Genomic DNA, 12,190 nt, shown 5'->3' on the forward strand with positions numbered 1-12,190 from the left:
GTACAGAAGAACTTTCCATTAAAAGATACAACTTAAATGCCATCCTGATTGCTGTAGGTATAAATGCAGACCTATACAGGACTGCTTGATTCTCAAAACTAAATCTTCTTGTCTTTTGGGTCTGTAAGAGGCAGTTTAATGCCTACTCAGGTTTTCACCCTGAGTTTTTAAGGATAATCAAGGCTAGAATATTTGAGCATGCCTTATCCTGTTGGCCCTTCCTTTTTTCTGTCTCTCATTTAGAATCAATGATACTTTAAAATGACCTGCCTTTCTTTGGATCCTAGGTTGAATATATTGAATATTTGAGTCGCAAAGTCAGTACAGAAATGGGCCTTCGAGAGCAACTTGATATTATTAAAATTATTGATCCTACTGCTCAGATCTCACCTACAGATAGTGAATTCATTATTGAATTGAACTGTCTCACAGATGAAAAACTGAAACAGGTGAGTTAAAGTTTGTACATTTGACTTTGGGGTTTCAGCATCTGATGTGTCTTGGAAAATCGTATGGACTTGTGATCAATTTTTATACCTAATCAGTAGATATAGAGATATACACTAGAGCACAATATTGTCAGTGAGTGAAACCTTTATATGAGACTGTGACTGTACATTCTCAGTATGTATTAAGCCTAAGCTGGTGAGTGTGTACTATAGACCTGGTGCTGCTTATGGCAGTGTACCTCACCTCATGGCCATCAACTAGCTGAGGATCTTCATTTGCTCACTGAATATGAACTAGCATTTAAAACTCTAAAAGATTGGGATTGGTTGGGGAAGACCATAAATTTCATGTAGAAAGGGAGATAAAAACACATTTTAAAGATGTAACGGAATAGGAATTATAACGAAGAAGGGTACTTGACTGGTAGGGTAGATACATCCCACTTCTTAGTCTTTGTACTATTGTGATGTGTTGTTGGGAAGAGATGTGGTGTCCAAACAAGCTGAATTCCTCAGTGTTACTGGAAAACATTCACTGCTTTTACGGGCTTGGCCTATTTCGTGTTTCAAGCATTTTTTAAGTATCATCTTACAGTAGAAAAGTACTGCTTTATTTACACCCATTTTTGTTTGAGTATACCTAGCAAAATAAAGGGGTTTGATACATTGAGTAAACAGCTTAGTTCAGTTGAACTTGACTGATGTTCCTGTTTGGTGTTGAAATAATAACTAATGTAGTAGCAAACTCAAGGAGCAGGAGAGAGAAAAAACCCCAAACCTTGCTACTTATTTTCGTTCCTTCTGTAGTGAAGCTAATTTTAACTTAGTTCTCTGGGTGACTGCCAGATGGCTTGGGATTTAAGCAGGCGCAGCAAAATATTTTAGAAGTCTAACTGAATTGATCTAATAACTTGATCATTAATAGGCAATTAATTTTTTTCTATGGAAAGGAGCATCTCAGTGCAGTGTTTATCAAGCCTTAGTAATTTTACTGCCTCTGTTCTACAGGTGAGGAACTACATCAAGGAACACGGGCCTCGTCAGCGGTCAGCAAGGGAGAGCTGGAAGAGGAGCAGCTACAGCTGTGCAAGTACCAGTGGGGTGAGTGGTGCCAGTGCCAGCAGCAGCAGTGCCAGCATGGTCAGCTCAGCCAGCAGCAGCGGCTCCAGCGTCGCCAACTCCGCCTCAAACTCGAGTGCCAACATGAGTCGAGCGCACAGCGATAGTAACCTGTCCTCAAGTGCTGCAGAGAGAATCCGGGATTCAAAAGTAAAGTTTCTAATTATGTAAATCTGCACTAAGCTGTCTTAACTCTTTAAGCTTGCTTATGTGATCTTACCTGGGATGTTTGTCCTGAAGGAACACAGTTAGTAACTGAGTTATCTAGATAGACCAGTGTTGACTGTTTGGTGTGACATGATGACGAGGAGTTAAAACTCGTGCTCTTGCCATAATTTCTGTTCTAAGAGAAAGCCTGATGTTTGTAGCAGATTTTTAATTCCTTTTGGTTAGAGTAATGTGAGTGGGCTTGAGTAAGGGCTTATGCATCTAACTTAAAAACACACACATTTAAAAAAGAATAATTATTTAAGATTGATCACCCTAATCTAGGCATAATTTCTGGATAGTAAAGACCATTTTGGTTGTGTTTTGTTTTTCTTTTGTGTTGTTTTTTTTTTCCAACTAAAAGTTTCATCAGGCTTTTTGAATCTTCTTCAGTTTATTCTTCCATGTCTCATGAGATTATGTGGTGAGGAGAGACCCACTGAAGCGTGTTCCATTTAAAGTAGTACTGTGGCACTTGTCATGTCTCCATAATTTCAATTTCAGGGGTGGAGGAGAGGAGCAGTTCTTGCTTGCTCTTCAACATCTTGGGTTTGTTAATGTAAGACTAACATTTCCCCAGCAGTAAAGATTCCTTCAATCAAAAATTCGACTGTGCAACATCACAGGGTGATGTTGTGCCTCATAACTCAGATATGGTAATTGGGTCTTGATATTTTAATATCAGATACAATTTTGGATGACTGTTTGCACCACCTCTAAGAATTCGTATTAGTTATTTTTCAGAGCAGATGTTATTTTAGAGGTTAATTTATATTTTCCAGCTTTAGAAGTGTTTTCTAATCTACAGAACAAAATCTTACATTTTGTCTCTTCTTTATTTTGACAGAAACGTTCCAAGCAACGGAAACTACAGCAAAAGGCCTTAAGGAAGAGACAGCTGAAAGAGCAGAGACAAGCTCGTAAAGAAAGACTGAGTGGATTATTTCTTAATGAAGAAGTGCTCTCTTTAAAAGTGACTGAGGAGGACCATGAAGGAGATGTGGATGTTTTAATGTGACAGGGGTGAATTTATCAGTGTTCTTTCTAAGCCTTAAATGTATTATCCTTATTGTTTACATATATTTCCTGACCAAATTTTAATTAGTGTTAACAATATAAACCAGATCTTTTCTCAAGTGTAATTTTGCTAAGAAGGTCTAAGTATTGAGTAACTTCAGCTTTTTGAGAGTAATTTTGCAACAAAGAATTCAGAAACTTAACTGTCTTCTGAAAAGCTGCTCAGTAAATACAATTTTAAGGAAATTGAACTTGGCTAATATGCTAACTTAACTTACAAGATTTAAGTCTAGGGGTGCTCTTAGATGACACAAAGCATGCATTACTATGCTTCAGCTTCTTTGTTTTTTACAACTTAGAGTTAGTATTCCACTTGACTTGTTCTGTCTTCCTTTCCCATTATTAGGAAGATTGTTTAGCATGAGGAAAAATCTTTCTATTCTGTGGGGCTTTCTTCAGTCTTGCTCTTGAATTGTACGAAATCAAAGTGCTGTCATAAATTCTTTTCTAAAAGTTGTGATTTAACTCAAACTACACAGAAAACAAGAAGCAGGACTTCTAATGCAGGCAATCTGTAACAAATACTGCCTAATAATGTAGTTCTTAGGAAGCAACTAGAATTAAAAAAAAACCCAAGAAGTGCAGGCTTAGTCTTCAGAAGCTGCTCAGTATCTTAGGATGATCACTAATGGTTGACCAGTACATCCCTTCTATTTCTATGAAAAGATTACAATAAAAATGTCTTTATGCATTGAAAGTACACTAATGTGCAATTAAGTTGTCTAGGACACTACTTAACAGTAGTTAAGAACTCTACTGGAAACAGAAGTGCAAACAAGTGGCACACAACTTCAGTGGTTTTCTTCCCCAGAAGCGCATCTAAATAGATTCATGTTGTTTACAGGAGAATTTAAATTAATGCAGCTGTGCTTTTTAATGGTATGTTTAGCTGAGGGTGTCTTCTCTGTGGGTCGTTACACCATGACATGTATCAGAATCTCCTTTTGTTGTCTACTGGCTTTTGAAATTTCTGTTGGTAAGAATATGCGGTAAAATTGTGGCTTTCAGGTAGGGAAGTAAAAGTAGTTTTAACCTGTTTCCTAATTTTGACCATCTTTAAGGTGACTTTTGTCTCTATTTTGGAATTACTTTTTACAGAACTCCTTCCCCCCTGCTGAGATAAAAATAATACTTCTAAATTTTAATGTGAAACTTAAAAGATTATGAAAGTATTTTTGAATTCTGAACTTAGTAATTTTTTATTATTTTGATGCTTCATTGCTTTAATTTTACTCTTGAATTAAGGAGTTTGGCAGTTTAGTGTGGCCACAGGTGTCTGTAATTGCACGATGTAGCCCAGTCCTGCAGAATTGCATGGTCAGCTTTAGGACTACTGACATTAATTTTGCACGTCCTGCACAGACTTATTAGCCCTGACAGGAGAAGTATTTTTCTTTCAGAAGTGGCATTCCTTGTAGACTCAAACTGACCAGTAAAATATCTGAACAATGCCCTCTGAAAGAGTCCATAGTCAAACTAGTATGTGTGACTTTATTCACTCTTACTGCTGCTGTACAACAGGTACCCAGACTTGTCCACTCACTGATTAAAAGCCGTGTAATGTCATTTTAAGCTCAAGTATTAGCTATCCCATATGGCCAGTTATTTGGCCACTAACCACAAGTGTCTGTTACCTCTCAGTATTTCCTTGAAAGACAAAATTTAATTGCTGTCAATTCAGCTAATTTCAGGGTGCAGTTTTAAGCTCTTGTGTGGTAATGGATGAATTCATCATGAAATATTTCACCGTGTGTACACTCGCAGTACAACTTTTATTTTCTGCAGTGACTTTGTAATGTGATTGAATTTTTTTTTCTGAAGAAAAATGCACACGATACTGTAGAGGATGAAAACTCTGAAGTGAATTGTAAGAAAGGTGCAATATCTCAGTGTGGTGGAGCATGAAAGTGTGTAACTTTTTTCTGTTTCAGCAGTTCTTCAGAGTTTAATATGCTTCAGGTTTTGTTGAGAGAAGATGCCCTCATTTTGATGAGGTACAGTTCGTTTTGGTCACCTGTCTACTAGTTTCCAGGGATCATGAAATGAGGAGGGTAGTATTTCCACCTTGATCTTAGGTTGAGCATGTAAGTATAAATTAATCCAAGTGATTAAATGGGTCCAGTTTTTTGTCACATTGGATGAAAAGGTCCTGGGTGCCACAATAGCTGATAGTGGTGTGTTGTCTCCAGCAGGTACTTCAATCACTTGTGTGACAGTAGAAATGAAAGAAGAGAGTGGATTTCCAGGGATTCCATGGTAGTAATTTATAGCTTTGTGATCTCATAGACCCAGGATGCTTATAACATAAGAATACAAAACTCTGAATGTTCTGGTAAGAATGCAGAATAACATCTTGCCTGAATGTTCTTTGCCAAGTACTCAGAGATATAATGTTGTCTTTGATCTCAGAGAATCAGGCCTGAAGTAGCTGTGGGATTCAAGAGTTCTCACATTTGGGTTTTTTTCCCTTTTGTTTTCTCATCCTCCATAGTTCTAGTGACATGCTCAATTTGTGGTAGGGGAGGTTTTTGGTCAGAATCCTGTCTTTCCCTGCTTTGTGCTCTGTGCTTACCCAGGAAGAGCCCGTCCCTGAAGGTGTTTAAAAGACACGTAAATGTGGCACTTAAGGGCGTGGTTTAGTGGTGGACTTGGCAGTGTTAGATTTAGAGTTGGAACCGATGATCTTAAAAGGTCTTTTCCAATCTAAATGATTCTATGAATTTATGTTAAATACCCATGGCATTAGTCAAACAGTTGGAATTTTAGTTAAACCCAGTCTTGCCAATTTAAGTGTTGGCCATTGTGGCTACAGCTGTAGATTACTGGGTTCAGGTGAAGAGTAACAGACCGCTAAAATAATGCATTCTTATTAGTATGTTTGTTTGTTTTTTTTTTTAAAATCAAATCTCTGCTTTTTATTCACAGAGCACAAATGTCAAGCTTAAAAGTAACATAGAGGCACACAGGAAAAAGCTCAGAGTTATATGGTTCCATGGTACTGAAGCTGTGTATGTAGGAGCTTTGTACCCACTGCAATATGAATGTAATTAATTTACACTCTGTAAAGGTAACGGTTTGCTTCCATGGTAACTTTTTCTCTATAAAGGCTTAGAAGGAGCACTGAAAGTTTGATTGCAATAAGACTGTAAACAGTAGAGAACATTCTTTTCTAATATGATTTTAAATATGAGGAAGAAAGCTACCTGACAAACCTGGTTGATTTCTGTGTGCGTATCTTTTGTTTCTGTTAAGATATCTATTTTTCTTTGTCTGGGAAACTGATAAAAAGATGCTTACAGTATGCTCAGTATGGGGTGCTTACTTGAAAGAGCAAGAAAATTCTTTGCAAGACTTTCCTGGGCCTAAATTTTGGTTCTGCTGTTGTGGTTTGAAACCTGTGAAGATCATTCTCTGGGGGGAAAAACCCAAACCAACCTACTTGAACTTAAGTACATGCATTTACATCAGAATGCATATACAATATAGAAACATATAAAAATGGCAGTATTTACTGTTCATCTATGCTGAATGGCCTGAAGCCATTTCTTTTCTCTTAACACTCTTTCAACTTTGAAATCAGCTGATGCATTGGTCTATAAATATTAATAAACCCAACTGTTTTGGAAACTCTTACAGTTCATTCTTATAAGCCAGATTTTCATGGCAATTGTTGTTAGATTTATTGGTTTAATATTCTTAAGCTTACTGATCTTGCAGTTCTTGAGCATAGAGAAGTCAACATGCAGTTGTCCATTTAAGGATTGCAAAGATAGTTTATTAATCTGTCAAGGGCACATCCTAGTAATATTCAAAGCTTGTATATTTTGACTATTAACTCTGACGAATCATACTTGCATTCTCTCTCATCTGGCTAACTTTAAAACATTTCCAAATGACAAATAAATTCTTCAGTGTAAAAAAAAAAATTGTAATATTGAAGCCTTGAATATAGTTCATAACCAAAGCAAGGGGAAAGTGGGGGGTCTGATTTTTTTTTTGTCTTTTTTTAGGGGGAGAGGTGAGGGTATATATTAGAGTATATGGTATTGCTTAAATTGATTTTTTTCCCCCGCCCCGGTTCTCTGCTAATTGTAATGCTAAAATGCACTTTTGTATAGAAAACTGTTCTCTGTACATTCTGTATCTACTTTACACTATGTTTATAGAGATTTTTCTGAAGTTGTGAAGGATTTACTGAAAGCTCTGATGCTGTTGACTTCAAGATTTCCTTGTATTTGAAAATAGTTATGTGCATATTAAAGTACAGGTTGGAATTAAAATTGATGACATATAGCAAAGATATTCTGATGAAACTACGTGGTATCTTCTTCAGAGCAGGGGGATTTATATACAGGGCCTGCAGAGTCACTGTTCAGGCAGAAAGTGCAAATAAAGTGGCGCATCTTATTGGTTCTTAGTGGCAGAAAGCAGACTGGTCCCTCCTTAACCAGAGGGGTTTGTTATCCACAAAATCTGACAAGAATCGTGTCATAGGGCAACAATTCATTGTTGTGAATGATATAACCCAAGATCATGTACTTGAAGCTGCCTGTCCTTAGTTTTGGTCTCTGTGTGAGAGGATTTTTCCTATATATGCTCTATCCTGTGTAGCTGTGGGCACAGACAGTCTAATCACTGTTGTTACCAGCAGGAACTGAATCTGCTGCTGTCACCCTCAGTACCCACAGCCATCAAACCACCACCTGTCCTGAGATGTTTGAAATCCCTAATAAGACTTACAGGCTGCCAACCTGCCATGCTTTTACAGTTCACCATGCAGGCACCTGTGTGTCACTGCTGTAAATCCAGGTCTCATTTGCCATGGCAGAAGTGGGTGTGTGTGGGGATGCCAGAAGCTGCAGTGATGCACACCAGGACATGCAGCACCAGCAAGGACACGTCAGTGACAATGGCTTTGCCACCAGCATTTGAGTGGACTAGAGTGAGGACACTTGCCAGCCTGTATAATCTGTGCCCCTGAACCAAATTTGCCTTCTGCAATACTAAAGTTTCAAGTGTAATATAACAAAAACTCCTTTTTCCCCTTGGAATCCAACAGAAAAATCATGAAAACCTGGTAAGAGAATAGCTGGCATAGGGATGTATTCCTGTGTTCAGAAAGTCTCCTGCAGCATCTCAGGGATCTAAACTGCCTCATTCATCCGAACTAAGGCTCATCAAATGCTTCTGGGAGTTGATTCTCATCAGAGAAGAACATCATGACAGAAGGTAATATTGGGCAAGTGTTACTATCCTAGTTTCTGTAGATGTCAAGGGATGGTGAAGGACAGATGAGGGTTGAAATGCTGTGTATCACAGCAAGTCTTATCAAACTCTGAGAGATCTTTAATTGTTGTGGACAAAACTGCAGAAGCTATTGCTCTTGTGGTGCTTTGCCTGCAATTGGGCCGCCTGCTTGTGTGTTTTGGCTGTTTTCACCCAAAGGTGACTGACAGTACAGAATGTTTTGTAGAAATAAAACAAACTGAAATGTTTCCAAGGTCCTTGAGCCGTTATAATGTTGCTTGTTGTAGAGGACTGACTGCTCCCTGGATAGCACCTGAAAGCTGCAGGGAAGCTGATGTTTATGCTTTCTGAATCACAGGAACTTTCCCAGTAGGTCCTGTTGCAGCAGTTCATTTCCAGGGCACCAGTTGCACAGGTGAGTTGTACCTCCTGGCAAACAGCTCCCTGTGTGTCAATGAGGTCACATGGGCATAACTAAACAGAACCTGTTATGGATCTCTTATTAGCCGTCCTTAAACATTTCTTCATCATCTCTCAAGTCTATCCAGTTTCACTGCATTGAGAAACTCTCAATGGCCAAAGACTATCTAGGCACAAGCTAAACAAAGATTTCCACACTGGCAAAACAAATTGATAAACTTCCTTTAATAAATTGACAGGGAAAGGTGTCATTGACTATGGACTTGCTGTCATCAGTCCACTCTTACTGTACTGGCCTGAACTATAGACTTGATCCAAACATTTTCCAGTACAGAACTAGTTAGAGTTTGGTTTCCTGAGATCCTCTGTATGAGCTCCTAAAGGTTCCGTGTCCTACTGGATAGAAACATTTTTTCACCTCCTTCCAGAACATTCATCCCTTGTAAATGGTTTCTCTGGTGCTGAAATGGAATTTAAGTCCAAATCCACATTTCTAAGCTGAAATCTCATTTCATGCTCTTTTCTACATGCTGCAGTGACTGACACCTGGCAGCATCAGTGGTGTAAAAACTTATTTCTGGTAATGTACAACACATTCCTGAGGTTTAAGCATGATAACTCATCGTGGCATTAGAGTATTTCTAATCCTTCTTCAGTGGAAGTACCTGCTGTATTGCTATGAAGTTTCAAAGGAGGAAGATGTGTTGCCCTGGAGTTTGACACGGATGTGCCGATTCTCACGGCAGGTGACTCGCCTCGTCTGTTGTCACCAGAGGGAGCACTGTGGTCATTTACCGGCATTTTAGACTGCAGCTGCCAACGTTTCTTTGCTACAAATGCTTTTCTTTATTATTTAATGTCCTGTTAAAAGGATTTTAGGGGGATTTGCTTCTCCTCTTATGCTGTTTTTGAAGCAGGGATCTGTCTGCTAAGGGTCAGTTTTACAATAATAACATTTCCAGTGACTTAGGAAAAAGTTGGTGGCGACTGCTAATTCCTTCCTAGTCCTGCTGATTGCAGCTGAAAGGTGGAAGTGCACTCCTGCTTAGTGTTAACTTTTGTATGCACTGTGTTGCTGCTTTACATTTCTTGGTCTCTGTTTTGAATTCAACCTTCCTCAATGGGGACTGAGGATTTTGCACTTGAAAATATTAGATGATGATAGAAAACAAGCAGCCAGCTTGTAATGTGCTGAGTCTCATAATGTAGATAGCTGTCTGTCCCTGGGAGGCAGGGAGAAAAAATGCAGCTTGACTATCTTTATTTTTTTGAATAATAACCTCTGAATTGGGCTTCCTTGGAGCAAAGGAAAGTACTGCTTGAAAGGGAGCTTTCTGGAGTGTCTTTTTTCCTGCTCAGTCTGACAGTTGTTGCAGTGGTGCCAAGTTCAAAACAGCACTATAATGTCTGTATAGATGCCTCTGTAACGTGGCACCTGTGAAGGCACACTTCCAACTCCCATTCTCTCAAGTAGCAGATTCTAAAGTCATTAATTGTAGGATAGCTCCCCTAGGGAAACCGTGTGCTCAAACCTTGAAAGGAGGCAATAAAGTTTTAAATCATGGTCACAGTGTAAAGAGCTTTAAAATGTGGCAGATAGCTGTTTATATGTCCATAGCTCCTGTTTTTCTTGTCACCTAGTTCCTGTCTATACTTCCTGAGGACAGTAAGTTGTGAGCACAACATAGCAGTTCATCATAGGAGTTGCTGAAAACATATTTTTAATTCATTATAGACCATTCTAGTTATTGAGGTAATTCTCGTTTCATGATATTTGTTTCCTTTCTTAGTTGGTTAAAAGGCAGTTGATTTAATCCTTGCTTTCTTTGTCCAGTGTAGAAATAAATAGATTAGTCAGAGGGTTTTGTTTTACCTTCCATTGTACTTGGTATGAGCAAAAGTAAAGCTGAGTTCACTTTAATAGCTGGTCAACTTTCGACTTCTTCCAGACATAGTTTAGATAATTTTGTAGGTTTGATGTCTCCTACATTTAAGAGATATCTAAAGATGCAATGCATCATTTAGGATCTTGAGGAGCACTGGAAGTATGCAAGAACTGTTAATGATGAGTGTATGCTTTGACAATAAATGCTCCCCGTGCAGGACAGGTCTGTGTGTGTCCAGACATCCTGTACCTGACCTTTTCCCAAAACCAGAGCACAGTGGTGTGTTCAGTGTCTGGCTGGTACTTTCTGGCAGGAGCAGTGTGAGCTGCTTAGAAGTTACTATAGATTATTTTGGCCTAGGATCTCATAGGTCTTGGGTGGTTCTACTTGGCAACTCTTCTCTGCTCTTCTAGAACATAGAGCAGCTTGGGGACCTCTCCACCCCATCCCCTCGTTAACTGCTGAGCAGAGCAAAACCAGTTTGTGTTGAGAGAGTTTAAAATCTTGTGATTATGGTGCTATGTGGCTTTCACCACACAGTCACAAGAATATTATATTCAACTAATGACTCTCTTCTGAAAGCATAATTGAGCACTAAAGCTGAGCAAATGTCATGTATTTATTTCATGTTCTTTAAATCATGAAATATTTTTTAAATCAAAATCTTTGATTTTCAGCCAACTCTGCTGTGGAATATTCCGTCTCTGGTAGTACAGGGATCCAGAGCCTATCATGTCTAGGGTTGGCACAATCTTCTACCCTCTGTAGGATGGAAATGATCACTCCAGCAACAATTTATATTGGCAGATTAGATAGACAGATAAAAGGGTGCATGAGTCTATGTGAGTATTTCACTAAATTCAAAGTGAGGAGAAAAGCACTATGGTGCTTTTTGTTTGAAAGAATTTTTTTCTGCTTAATTTTTAAATAAGGTGAATTTATTTACCAAATAGAAAGTATTCACAGTGTGTATTTGACTTATAAACATGTTGCTCCACAAATCCATGCACTTCCTCCTGAAACAATTTAGATCATAAAACTGTTTGTGGAAGTTACAAATGTTAGCCAAGCAAAAATGAAGCAGTCTAAAGTCTTAGCACAAACCCATTTGTGGACTGATAAACCCATTTGCAGACTGATAAAATGAGTGTAATTTATGGTTGAGATACCTTATTGGCATATGTATTAAAGTTCAGGGATATGTCTATTTTTCTTAGTATTGCATTAGCTGTAATTTCTATGTAATGCTTCAATTCATTTATATATTTGCACAACAGACTATCAGATAAAAAAGTGCCAAAATGTGTATAAGGAGGTCATCACTTTAGCTTAATTGCACACAAATTTCCTGCAGACTCTGATGCTTAAGACCAATAACGAGACTGCTACAGCTAGAATAAACGCATTAGCCTATAAATTTAGAGCTTCTACCTGCTTTCCAAAGGGAGAATCATCTCTAAATGAGCCTAGTAACATTGATTTGTGATTAATCATTTTACTTGGTGACTCATCTATGATCACAGTACAACAAAAATGTCATGTTTGCTTAGTGGCATTAGCACCATTTATCTTCTCTGCATTCGGAGAATTGCCTTGTTGTCAATGTGGGACTGGGGCTGAACAGTACGGTTGTTAAAGGACTTCTGATGTCAGTTTACCTAAAGCAGAGCATAAACAAGAAAACAAAAAATGTTTTTTAATACATGTTCCCGTCCTTAAAATTTAATTATTCCACTTGATCAGGCCAAAGCATTTGCAGTAATGATCTTGCATCCGTAAAACAAA

Source organism: Pseudopipra pipra, chromosome 13 (assembly GCF_036250125.1).
Source record: "Pseudopipra pipra isolate bDixPip1 chromosome 13, bDixPip1.hap1, whole genome shotgun sequence".
NCBI lineage: Eukaryota > Metazoa > Chordata > Aves > Passeriformes > Pipridae > Pseudopipra > Pseudopipra pipra.